At 33.1% G+C, this 14,629-nt stretch overlaps 1 pseudogene; it reads right to left on the bottom strand.

Moving 5' to 3' along the window:
- Positions 1–5,342: 5,342 nt before the first annotated feature.
- Positions 5,343–14,629, bottom strand: part of LOC134230549 (probable ATP-dependent RNA helicase DDX41) — a 35,445-nt pseudogene continuing 26,158 nt past the window's right edge.

Below are 14,629 nucleotides of genomic sequence, written 5' to 3'. Positions count from 1 at the left end.
TTATCAAATGGAGATTTAAAAAATCTTAAACTGCATATTGATCTATTCTAATGAGGTAGCAGCATAAAACAAGAGGCCCAGGGGCCACATCGCTCACCTGAGCAACTAGCCAGGTAAAAGCAAAAACCAGTTGAGTATTGAAAAGTTTGAATATACAAATATAATGTAAAAGTGGTTACGAAGATGGAAAGGGGGATATTTGAATTAACTTTAATCTACACTTCGTAAGAATGTTTTTGAATTAATATGACACATATTGACTTTGTTGTTTATTGTTATGATCCACTTTAATTATGCTTTTAAATTGATGATCAATCATGGCTTTGTGAAGAATTTTAACGAATTTTCCAATGTATTCCTATGTTAAACTTTTATACCCCATTTTGGCCCCAATCTACTCCTGGGGTCATGATTTGAAAAAAAAAAATGAATCTTCACTACTAAAGGATGCTTCCATGTAACTATGACCAATCACAACTTTGCTGTTCCCAAGAAGTATTTTGAAGATTTTTTTCTATGTAATCCTATTTTGATCACCTATAATGGCCCAACCCTAGCTCCAGGGGTCATGATTGAACACACTTGAATCTTCACTACCAGAGGATGCTTCCATATAACTGACAAATCATGGCTTTGCTGTTCTTGAGAAGAAGATTTAAAAAAAAAAAATTCTATGTATTTCTATGTTGAATTTTGATCCCCCTTTGTGTCCCCCCCCTTCCCCAGAGGCTCTTGATTAAAAAAAAACTTAAATCTCCACTACCAGAGGATGCTTCCATATAACTATGACAAATCATGGCTTTGCTTCTTGAGAGGAAGATTTTTAATTCTATGTCAAATTAATATCACCTGAAGTCCTAAAAAATCTTCTATAAAAAATTTAGGGTTTTATGTAGGTGGGTAGGTATCTTAAAAAATTCTATATCTAGACCCAATAGATAAACTTTATGTAAAAGTTGCTTCATATTTAGGATCTTTTAATTAATATTTCCAAGACAATTTTGTCCCCATATGGCAGTCCAAACCTCTGATTAATAATACAATATCAGAGCAAACTTGAACCCCTTCTGCATCGGAATTTGTTATATCAAAACTATTAATATGACCTTGCTTTATTCAAAAACTCTATTCTAACACACAAACTAGAGGTACTGTGGGCAATGTGCTCACTAAATGATACCCCCGCATCCCATATGAATATTATGGCAGTGTCCGTGTTTTGCTATGGTAAACCCAAAATATGTGTCGAATCAAAAAGTAAAATAGGAGGTGCACAATGGCAATACGTAATAAAGATTCTGTGAAAGTCTCATCAAACTTCATTCAGTTGTATGAGAGGAGTTGCGGATAAGAGATGGGTACCCCAAAACGAAACAGACGGAGGTACAACGAGACGGACAGAAGGGCGGAAATACCTCTTTTCAAGCGGGTGTAAACAAAAGCGGAGGGTATAACGAGACGGACAGACGGGCGTCCGTCTGTTACGCTTTAGGGTACCTATCCTTATCCGCAACTCCTCTTATACCACTATGAAATACTTTCTCTTTTCAAGCGTGCACCTGTATACTTTTTGATAATTTGGTTTCCCGGCCATGGCAAATCATGGACTTTGTCATCAGTTATAACCATATGGGAGGCGGGGGGTATCATTTAGTGAGCTCATTGCTCACAGTACCTCTAGTTTGGTGTAAGAGTTTCCTCCGATATCTTTGGAGGGTTGAACTACCATATGCATGTGGAAAAAATGTCTTGGGAATAGTTGGGGATAGTGGAAAATTAGTTCCTGTGAATATTAGTGCTCTCGATGGAGCAACAATGAATGATATAATTATACATATCCAAGGCACATTTATCTTTTATCATTATTTAAAATAAAAACAAACTATTACAATTATAGTTGCTAATGATTATTTTGTATAATATATGCATCCGCAAACTTTAATTCCTCTTCATTATACAACTTACCTTTAGATAGTTTTGCCGGTATGTCTGCAAGTGTGACACAGTACGTAACTAGTACAAATGTTAGATTACAATATAGTCTAATTCCATAACGCACATGAGAAGGCCAGTATTCTTGCATTTATATGAAATAATTTGAGAAAATTACACTTGTATACTTGCATAGTCTCAAGGAGCTCAAATAGAAAGAAGATAAGTGTATTCTTGAATATATGTTTCCTTTTTTCTGTATATTATACGTACAAAAAGTGCTTCACGAGTGTATGTTACTGCTTTACTGAACATACCTGAGCTATTAAATTGAAGTAGAAAGTAAGCATCTCTAATCTTAGTTCTGCTCAGATTTTCTATAATACACTACATTGTATAATTATGAGGAAGATATTTGCAATGAACTGTACATGAATATGGCGAATTAATTTCAATATAGAATTTTCTGTTCTATAAAAGTTGCTAATAAATGTATCATTCTGAATGTAAATAGCATCAGCTAGATGTATATGAACTTTTAAAATAGCAAATTACTATAATAAATATATACTCTTCTTACCATGTAGAGACAAAAAATATGCTTCTTTCTTACTACACTAATACGTCAGTATGTAAATTGACAAAAACATTTAGTGAACTTACATAAGGCTAGCAAAACTATACACTTTAAAGTCTTTCCACCCTTATGATTTTAATGGTTAAAAGTACAAAAATTGAATTTATTTTCATTTAATAAACTTTAAATTTACCAATTATTTCCAAAAAATGTATAGTTCGCCATATTATTTAAGATGGGATACGTAAATAAACAAAAGCATATGTCAACATAAAAAATCGTACATTTTTTGTAAACAGTATCATAAATATATTGTAAAAACTGGTTCAAATGCACAGTTATGATGCTTAAAGTTTCTTAATACTTGATACTTATAAGATACTTTTGAACTGTGAATAACAGGAAAACTATTTCACATTCGAAGTACAATAAAGAAAACTTCTGAATGAATCTACCCGAGCAGGAGGTATTGCCCTTGTCAGCATTTTTTAAAGATTGAATAATTGATTAAATAAAGGAAATATGCATTTTTTAAATTCTTTTACTTTACAATATCTATTATTACACCTATGGAAAATCATTCTTCCAAAATATATTGTTCTATTGGGTATGAATGTAATTTAATGTTTTTTTGCAAAAACATATGACATCACAGGAGGGTGGAATTACCTTAATGATCGTATCACTTGAGATATAATTTTTGAGTGACGTATCAATATTGAGGAATTTACCTCCACCAGAATAGTTTTTTTAGCAAAATGCTGATTATTTCTGATCAACATGATTTCCAGTAATTGAAAGGTTGTGCTACGTGAAATAGGACATGCAAATTTAATTTCTAGACTTGGTAAACCTCCAAACATTTGGTAAACGACTTTATTCATTGATTACCTTGAACGTTCAAGATTTGAAAAGAATGATCACTTAGTATCATGGATGGGGAGATGAAAAATATTCAAGATTTTTTTTTTAATTTTTCTAATTTTACAAATTCAGTATTTTTTTTTCCTTTTTTAAAAACTGGCCTATTGATGTAACATTTGAACATTTTCAGCTTCTTCTCTGAAACCACTGAACCAATTTCAAAAATTTGGCAATAACATCTATAGGTGAAGGGGAACAAAAATTGTGAATTTCATGGTCCCTGCCCCTTTGGGGCCAAAACCACTAAAATTAGTGCAATCTTTTAAAATCTTCTTTACCCCTGGACATCAAGCAGTCAAACTGTTTGCATGATTGTAATTAGCACTGAGCCCTCTTCTACAATTGTGAAATTCATGGCCCCAGGGTCAGTGGTTCTTGTTAGGGCGGGGCTCTATTTTATATAGTGAAAATGCATTTTTCTTTGAAAATCTTCTTCTCTGTTCCTAAGTATTAAATAAACTAATTAAGTACACACAGTTATGGTGAGCAAGAGTGCCTCTACCAAAATTGTGAATTTTATGGCCCCAGGGTCAGGGGTTCTGGTGTTAGGGCGGGGCTCTATTGATTATATGGTGAAAATGCATTATTTCTTTGAAAATCTTAGTCTTTGTTCCTGAGTATTAAATAAACTAATTAAGTACATAGTTATGATGAGCAATAGTGCCTCTACCAAAATTGTGAATTTTATTTTGTGTTAGACAGGGCTCTATCATTATATAGTGAAAATGCATTTATTCTTTGAAAAGCTTCTTCTCCACTCCTAGGTATTAAATAAACTAATTAAGTACATAGTTATGATGAGCAAGAGTGCTTCTACCAAAATTTTGAATTTTATGGCCCCAGGGTCAGGGGTTCTGGTGTTAAGACAGGGCTCTATTGATTATATAGTGATAATACATTACATCTATGAAAATCTTTTTCTCTACTCCAGGGTAATAAGCAGATGAACTATTTATATAATTATGATGTGCAAGGGCTCTTCTTTCAGAATTTTGAATTTCAAGGCTCCTGGGTCAGGGATACCAAATATATATATAAAATGAATTGTTTGAAATCTGCTCCTTGGTGTTAATTGAACATTTTTAATAAGCAAGTGTGCCTTTTCAAAAATTGTGCAGTGTGTAGACCTAGGGTCAGGGGTTCATGTGTGGTAAGGGAACTCCTGATTATTGCTGAATATTACTGATTAGTTGACATGCATTTTTGTTCCTCTACCCTGCTTATGGGTATTATAAACAAGTAAACAAACAAGCAATTGCTAAGTTTAGTTATGATAATCATGGTGTTAAAATTGTGAATGCCACAGCATCTGGCTTAAAACATGAACCAAATTCAATCATTTGAAAGTTGTTGCATGATGCTCAGGTGACCTATAAGGCCCATGGGCCTCTTGTTTAAACATGGCTTTGATGTAATTATCTTGTTTTTGAGAAATAAAAAACAATCACAATGCAATGGCTTTGACATCATTCTTGTAAGGCACCCAATATACCCCTGGGGGTCATGATTTGAAAAAAAACTTGAATCTACACTACTCAAGGATGCTTCCATATACATGTAACTATGACCAATCACAAATTTGCTGTTCTCAAGAAGAATTTTAAAGATTTTTTCTATGTAATCCTACTTTGATCACCTATAATGGCCCCACCCTTGCTCCAGGGGTCATGATTGAACAAACTTGAATCTTCACTACCAGAGGATGCTTCCATATAACTATGACAAATCATGGCTTTGCTGTTCTTGATAAGAAGATTTTTAAAGATTTTTTTCTATGTATTCCTATGTTAAACATTGATCCCCCTTTGTGCCCCCCTTCCGGAGAGGGTCAAGTTTGATTGAAATTGGCCCAGTGTTTTTGAGAAGATGAAAATGTGAAAAGTTTACTAGAACAACAACGACAGGTGTGCTAAAAATATGAGATGACATTCAAATACTAGTAAGACAAATATATGGTACAATGTAATAGATAAACATGATAGATAATGAACTCACTCTCTATCCAATGTAAGTTAAAGATTTTAGACATTGCCATTTCCTGCCTTGACTGCAGAGATATATCACCATAGTGACTATACTTAATCAAAGTTGTAGCCAATATAACAAGATATGTACTAAAAATAATTTATCACATTTATTCATCTGAATGTGCATGAAGATGCAGTATAAAATTGCAGGTAGAAGAATAAGAGTACTGTGGAATCATCATTGTTCATGGGGGACCAATGTTCGTGGCTTTTGTGGATTACCCTGACCCACGAATTGACATCCCATGAATGTATATACAAACATTTGTTTTATTATGTATTTAAGTTACGAAAACGAAATAGAACTCGCTATCAGCGAAATTACGTCCCAACGAACCAGGAAATTTTTGGCTACCAACGAACATTGACCCCCATGAATAAAAATGATTCCACAGTATAGAGTTTGGACACCGTACATTGTATATTTATTGAATGAATCCTAGTTAATGTAGGTCACACAGCATTAACCTCCACACAGTTGTAAATCATTTTAGAGGGTAGAGATACGGTGCTGGGTTATTCCCTTATTTGTATTTCGGTATTTCAGTATCTAAACTATCATCATGGCACAATTTGAAGTAGCTTGGATGGTAGTTTGTTTTGTATTTCAGAATGAAGCCCATTTCCCATTGTTAGTAACACTGTAAATGGCTGAAAATTCACTTAACAAATGTTTTAAAAGTTCATACAAACACACATCGACTCTCATCAAGAATCATAACAATAGGATCACAACGCTTCATTATTTAACACCATCAACCCAAATACATATGTACCTACATATTTCTGAACCATGCAGATTTCTTAATTGGAGATGGAATTTAAAAGATTTCATCATTCACAACTAAACACTACTAGAAGGTTAGCAAATGTTTGTAACATTTCCTTCTGTAGTTTTAAAAGCTGGAAATAACTGTTTTCCAAAACTCAAGAGTCTTTTTACCCCTTTTCTTTTAAATCTTGCCTCTGTACAAAAAAATGACATCTGTACAAGATTAAATCTGTTATCTGCTTCTTAATGAACCAGTCTTCGTTAAGTGTGTTTTACAGTACAGATCCAATCTACTACTGTTTAGTAATCAGCACTACTGTGGGCCAGGTAGTCACGGCGACCAATGTTCTGGGCTTGTTTAGTCTGAATTGCCTCCAGTTTAGGACAGTCCGCGATACGATGACCCAAACCACCACAGTATAAACAACCAACCTCTCCTGTAATTAGATAAAGTCACGGAAAATTGTCTAGAACATCAGAAATTCAAAGTAATTCATAAATTCTAAGTACAGTAATATATACTCTGAAATAAGAGGCTTTTAGATAAATTCAGTTTATGGTAAATCCTTATTAACTGACCTCCAATGTCCAGATATTTCTCGTTTTCTGACTGCATATTGGCCAGGAAGGGTGGGATCTTTTGCTTTGCTTCCCTGAGCAAATGTTTTAAATCCAGTAATATGGATTCCTCTGAAATAAAAATTCATGTACATTGAATAAAATCAGTTGCAAACACCTTACTTAAGAAAGTTTTACAGTCCAATAATTCCATAAGCATAAACTCCAACAATTCCTAGACAGATTCTTTATAATAAAAAAAAAAACATGTGTGATAATCTCCACCACTGCTTTTTTTTTTTTTTTTTTAAATAATGAATGACATACCAACTCCTTTGTTGATGAATGTTGTAGCTGTTCCCCTGTTTCCACAGCGACCAGTCCTACCAATTCTGTGGACTAAAATAAGGTAAGAAGGAATAAGACAATAATCACTTTGTAATGCATATATCTCAGTTCTTTGTAAAACACTCACACATTCAAAACAAGAGCACAGACTCTATATTATTTTCTTACTGCTGTGTGCATATAGACTTACTTTATCAATACATCTTCAGTTATTTTATAAAACTGTTGATCAAAAATAAGACATTTGCTACTGGACAAGGTATATCAATTAATTCCTCCTAGCTAATAAGATGAATTTTAACTTTTATAACATTAAAGCAATATGAGCTGCATGTTTGACATCCGATTTTTTTTTGCAAATTTGTAATAAACTATTTCAGTGACAGAAAAATAGAACATTTATAAACTTCTGCTGTTCATATTTTCCACAAAAGAACTTTTTATACGCTTTGATTGAAGCAAAATTGAATTTAATGGTCGTAAAATGTGATATTATAAATTTTTATCTTATATAATTCTTTATATTCACTGTGTACAGAATGTACATTTGATCTGTAAAATTTTTAAACTTTAATTTGATTTTATCATCATAAGTGATGTTGTAATTACATACAAACATGATTAATCATAATAACACATTTTCCAGTTTAAATAAAATTCTGTCTCAAACATACAGCTCATATTGCTTTAAAGTAATAAGCAAAATATTTGATCATCTGTACCATAATTCTCAATGTCCTCTGGCATGTCATAATTAATGACGTGAAAATGTATTTTTTCATAAAATCAAGTCCTATTTGGTAAAGGACATAAACAGATGTAAACTCTAACATCCTTCTCACGGCTCCTAAACTGGTTCACTGATCTGGTTCTGTCCTCCTGATCTGAAAATATCTCCGTATATGAGCTGATATATTATACACTACCAATGTCATCTGTGTCTGTGATGCCGTTGGTACAATAAAGTTCAGATCATAATATGGTTAAAATTAATGAAGGCATATCATCACATTAATCTTCTTCGATGGTAATCTTTTTAATACTTTCAGAACACTTTAGGAAAATGAAATTCAACAGCAATGTGTAAATATAATAGAATTCAGAAGTAAAATGTGATATTACTGAAAGTTTAATGTTTCAAATCCTTATTTCTTTAAAATCAGAGTTACATTGTGTTCAGAATTGGATATTTGACAAGTAAAATGTTAAAGACATAAGTGATTCTATTTCACACAAGTGTGAGAATGTTATTACAATATCTACCAAGGAAAATTACAACCTACATGTATGCCTAAGTAGCAAACATGCCTATCTCATATTTAATATACTAGTAATGCATGTGAACAATTCTTAAATTTGCCTGTTGCTAAGATATAATGTACTCATTGCTGGTAAAAGTTTTAAAAGATGGTATTCAAGCCCTTACAGGGGTAACCTAGCTCAGTCAATAGTTACCTTTTCCACCATGGATGGCCACAGCTTCTACCCCTTTCAGTAGCAGGTATTCATGTATAGCATCCACATCTTGTTTCTTCTCAGCAAATATTAACACCTGTTTCAATGAAAATGTATTTTTTTCATAATAGATCAATGAAAATTTGGCATGAAACATAAAAATATGCAAATTCTACCAAAGAAAATTTAAGAAAATGTGTCTTTCCCAAATTGTTTTAAAGAGGTAGAAAGTCATGATCTGAATTTCATCAATGTTGCTTTGGATACCAATTTAGGAAATCTTAAATTAAATTAATCTTACCGGAGGAGGGGTTTTCTGCAGACATTCCAGTATGTACACCATCTTAGCTTCCTGTTTGACGTATTCCACTTCCTGTGTGATGTCCAGGCTGGCAGCTCCAGCTCGTCCCACATTAATGGTCACAGGTTTCACCAACGCACTGCGGGCAAAGTTCTGAATCTTCTTAGGCATAGTGGCTGAGAATAACAGAGTTTGTCTTTGTCCCTGGAAAAAGATGAAAATGTAAAATCAGCATATTTATGTTTGCCTATGAACTGCATATTTAGTACAAGTAGAAAATTCTCCTGTCTTTTCTAATATTTAATCAATATGGTCACAATCAATGTGTGAATAATCAAAACTATACCTTAGCTGATTATACAATATATGCTGAATCTTAAAATCTAAAATGAAAATCCTTTTAAATATGTATGTAACTGAACATACAGAACAGACCTTGAAATAGGAGAAGATGGTTCTGATATCTTCTTCAAATCCCATGTCAATCATCCTGTCAGCTTCGTCCATTGCTAGGTAACGACAGATGTCCAGGGTCACCATTTTTTTATCCAGCATGTCCATCAGACGTCCGGGAGTAGCAACCATAATATGAACACCTCTGTTCAATACAGACATGAACCAGGTATATAATAAAACAAACGAGTTTGTGTAGTTATAGGAAATATGTACATGTAATGCTCTTTCAACTACGACTCTGACTACATATAACTAGTAATGCAATGATGTACACATATTCTTAATTTGCATGTTGGAATCTAAGTATATAATGTACTACATTGCTCCACATTTCAGAGTTTTAAAAGATGGTTTAACTTCAAAACAAACTTCATTTGCAGACAGAAATGGTAATTAATCTCAATGTGACAGATAAAGATAATGCTCTGGATTTTACACTTTATACAGAAGTCCCTACATTTTTTCCACAACCTTGTAAAGTGTGTAAGACAGAAGGTGCTTTTCAACTGATGGCCTTGACATTTAACATTAATCTAACCTTTTGATGGCCTCCATTTGGTCTTTAAATTAAAAAATTCCTAAAATACACAACACACTGTATTAGTTAAAATGTGGGTTTGTGGGCGTCATCTGCCAGACACTTAAAGTAGTACTCTATAATCTCATTGGTCTGTCTCGCCAACTCACGCTATAACATGTTTGAATATGGCTATCATGTACATATAATATGTTAAAGTAAATCCGTAATTAATGACCGATATTAATTTTTAATGATCAAGGCAATGTAATTGTAGAATCTGAGAGTAAAATTAGATAATTCTGCTTATATTCCTTCATTTTGATACATGTATTCACCAGTGAGAATTGCAAATCTGTTGTGGAAAAATCAAACATATATACCCTTTATTCATTCAATGCAACAAAAAAATTGATAAAAAGGCATAAATTTAATGATGTATAGGTAAATTCAGTATTGAACATTTCTTCCTGGGAAAATTTACTTACTGATGGGACAAAAAAAATTTTGAACCCCTGAACATCTTCAGCAGTTATCTCTCTTTGCCAATGCATTCTAATATAAAGTTAATGGTAATTTTTTCTCCTGCTCCAAGGCAAACATTACAATGGGTAATGTGAACACCAGAGTTTTACCAGAACCAGTGAAAGCAATTCCAATCATGTCACGACCCATTAATCTACAAGTATATAGGACATGAGTCTGAGATAATGTGAAAAGGTATCTGTACTAAATTTACAAAGATATAAAGTGTATTACTCTTGTAATCAAATAATCATCATGTTTCCTTGTCCAACCATTACTGGCCTTCCCTTAGAAGATAAACATAATTAATTTGATTATCAGTGTTTTGTCTTTGGTATACACAATATTAAACTTACACAGTTGGAAGGCCCTGTATCTGGATAGGAGTTGGGGTGATGATCCCCTTCTTCTTCAGCCCTGAGAGGATGGCTTTGGGGAACTTCATTTCTTTGAAGGTTTTGATGGGAGGGGGGAGGTCCTCTCCCTCAACCAGGATGTGTCGTTTCTTCCTCACCTTCTCATGGTACGACTCTGGGAGCTTCAGTATACATCTGGGGGGTCGCCATCTAAACCAAACAAGAGATGTCAGTTCAGATATCACATTTCAAAAATTCATAGAGAAAGTTACATTTCTTATATAATCTTACATTGAAGAACTGTCAACAGGCTCCAGGACCATAAAACTTAGATGAGCTTACTTTTGATCTTGGTCTCACTTAGACCAGAAGAGTTAACAGCTGAAAAGTGAGACTGAGATCAAAGTAAGCTCGTCTATGGCCCCATGGCCTGATGATGTGGATGCATGAGGAGGTATGTCCAGTACACGATGTTTTTTCGATATTGTCGACATCGTTGTAAGAATACTACTCCCCCTAATATCATAACATATTAAACATGACAGTAATACCTTTGTTTATATCTGTATATATTACATCGTTTACCAATATAATGTAAATATCTTGTTAACATTGCCTTCTTTTTATCTTGTTTACATCGTTCACATCGTCGACATCGCATTGTTCGTCGATATCGAGTCTACATCGTGTCAACATTGCCCTACTTATTTTTCTTGTTTACATCGTTAACATCGTCGACATTGCAATGTTGGTCGATATCGAGTCGACATCGTGTCAACATTGCCTTCTTTTTATCTTTGTTTACATCGTTCACATCGTCGACATCGCAATGTTGGACGATATCGAGTCGACATCGTGTCAACATTGCCCTACTTATTTTTCTTGTTTACATCGTTAACATCGTCGACATTGCAATGTTGGTCGATATCAAGTCGACATCGTGTCAACATTGCCTTCTTTTTATCTTGTTTACATCGTTCACATCGTCGACATCGCATTGTTGGTCGATATCGAGTCGACATCGTGTCAACATTGCCTTCTTTTTATCTTGTTTACATCGTTAACACCGTCGACATTGCAATGTTGGTCGATATCGAGTCGACATCGTGTCAACATTGCCTTCTATTTATCTTGTTTACATCGTTAACATCGTCGACATCGCAATGTTGGTCGATATCGTGTCGACATCTTGTCAACATTGCCTTCTTTTTTCAAAATCTTATTTACATTGTTCACATCGTCGTTATCGCTTTGTTGGTCGGTAACTGAGTTGATGTTGTGTGAATATTGAATTCTTTTCATATGTTTTTCTTTATATACTTAGTAGTTGTGTTGGCCTATATCGAGTCGTCAGCATGTCAAGATTGATTTTCATTTTTTGCCTATTTATCTTGGTAAAATCATTGACAACGCATATAACGTATAAAATCAAGTTGACTTCATATTTTCTGTTTACGTTTTGCACATCATCACCAGGGCGATGTTTGACTCTGATGAGTCCACATCAAGTATGGAGTATGTCTCTTCCAATCTGAAAATGAACTACAAATTGATTTGATTTGAATACAAGTATACAGAAGGATGAAAGAAGTGAAAATTAAAGGAACGATATTTGAATTTTATTGTTGTATATTACTTGTATTGTATAAAATTCATATGATTATATCAGTATGAAAACAGTGGCATTATGGCTATTCACATGGTTTAACATGAAATCAGTGTATAATAATTATTCATTCGTGATCAGAGTTTTTTGCACGGTGGTGCATTCTCGGTGTTAGAAAGAGCCTCCTCGTATCCCCTCATGTCTATTCCAACCTTGGAAAGAGTGTTTGTCATCTGTATGGTACTTTCAAGAGACATGTCTTGGGTGGAATTTTTAATGAAAGTGAAAATAAGTCACCCTCCACCTTGTGGCTTTTCATGTTTTGTTTCGCCAAGTCCTTACTCGCACAAAGATTTCATTTCTTCTTTTACCTGTTCAGCAATATTTCTTGTGCTCCTTGTTATGGCATTGCATGGTACGGATGGTCCTGAATAAAGAAGGATCTTTTTTGTTATGGTGGGGTGTAATCTAATTTGCTAGAAAATTTTATTTCTTTAAGTAATATTTTGTAATTGGAATTTTATTTGTTAAATCAATGGTTGTTCAGAGGAAGACTCAATCAAACCAATTTTTTAATGTCATTGTATGAAGGGAGAGGCCTCTCATGTGCGTGATACTAGTAATATCTAATATATCAGCAGACGTAGTTATTTCCCCCTTTCATTTACATGACTGTGTTATAAAAACAGGATTTTTCTATGACCTTCAATTGATTGATTGATCATAGAAATCTTCGTATTTTCACAGTGACGTCACAATTGATCCAATTACGGAAATCTAAAACCATAAATATTTTTTTTTTTTTTTTTTTTAATTGCCCCATCACATGTCCAAGTATATAATAGTGCCAGGGTTGGGGCCCTGGGTTCACTAAGTAACATACATAATACACATATATATTACACAATCATAATGTGACAGGACATTTTTTTCACATATCATTCACACACCTTTCGCTACATAACATGCATATGATTATATTTATAATAATATTTAACAACTGAAATCTTAATATAATCAGTGAAAAGTTGATGTACATCTGTAACTGCATTGTTTTTTCAAAAATATTAATCATATTAAAACATTATCAAATTCCATCGTTTTTTAAAACTGTCCATTTCCCCATTTTTCTTATAAATATATTTTTCACAATTAAAATAATACCTAACCTCTTGTTTGACCCTCTCAAAAGATGGTACACATTTTTTGCATCTATTTCTATAAATATGCTTTTTTATTATACATACTACTAAATTAAATATATTGTTATATTTATAATGTTTTCCCAACAAAACATCAACTTTGTTTAGAGATATATCAACTCCAAACTGTTCTTTCATCCAATCCAGTACATTTTCCCAGATTTCTGCAACACACTCGCATTCCCAAAAAAGATGACAAAGTGTCTCTGGGTGTTTCTTACAAAAACTACATAAATCTGAGTCAGTAACACCAATTTTGTGTAAATATGTATTTGTAGCTAAAATTCTATGTACAATTCTATAGTGAAACCATCTTAACTGTATATCATTTGTTATGTTAAAAAACAGAATGTTTTGTTTTTTCCACCAAAATTCATCAACATTAAGTTCTAAAATGTTTTCCCATTTCATTTCACTTTTTGGTTTTTTGTATTTCTGACTAATAAAAACATCATAGAAATCTCTTGCACCTTGTTTGCTTTTTGTTATTGTTTGTAAGAATTTTGGGAAGAAAGGTTGATTTCTTTGAATTATATTATGATCATAATTCAACTGTAATTTTCTAATACAATTTGTTATACCTAAAAACATTGTAAAAGGTGTTTTTAAATCATATTGTTTACAAAAGTCTTGGTATCCTAACAAAGTCCCATTTGTATCATAAAAATCAAAAACAAATTGTATACCTTGTCTCAGCCATGACTTATAACAAACACTTCTGTTGTTTATACATATTGATGGATTATACCATATGGGACTTAAAATAGATGTTTGATCATCAATACATAATCTCAAATCCAACAATGCTGAAAAAACATCATTCCAGAAAACATTTTCCGTATCTTTCTTAAGTTTTTTTGAAAAATCCCTACCATAGATAACTAAATATTTAATGTCAGGAATTAAATCTTTTAGCAATTCTTTCCAGGCTGATTTACATGAACTATCAAACAATCTGCGAATCCATGTAATTTTTAAACTTTTACAAAATGAATCAAGACATGTCATTCTCATACCACCGTTTTCATAACTTTGGCATAGAATATTTTTAGCCACCCTAGCCGTTTTGGTAT

The sequence above is a fragment of the Saccostrea cucullata genome, unplaced genomic scaffold (genome assembly GCF_032062105.1).
Source record: "Saccostrea cucullata isolate Sc308-1 unplaced genomic scaffold, CSIRO_AGI_Scuc_v1 ctg178, whole genome shotgun sequence".
Taxonomy (NCBI): domain Eukaryota; kingdom Metazoa; phylum Mollusca; class Bivalvia; order Ostreida; family Ostreidae; genus Saccostrea; species Saccostrea cuccullata.
This window is presented reverse-complemented; position numbering and strand designations above follow the sequence as displayed.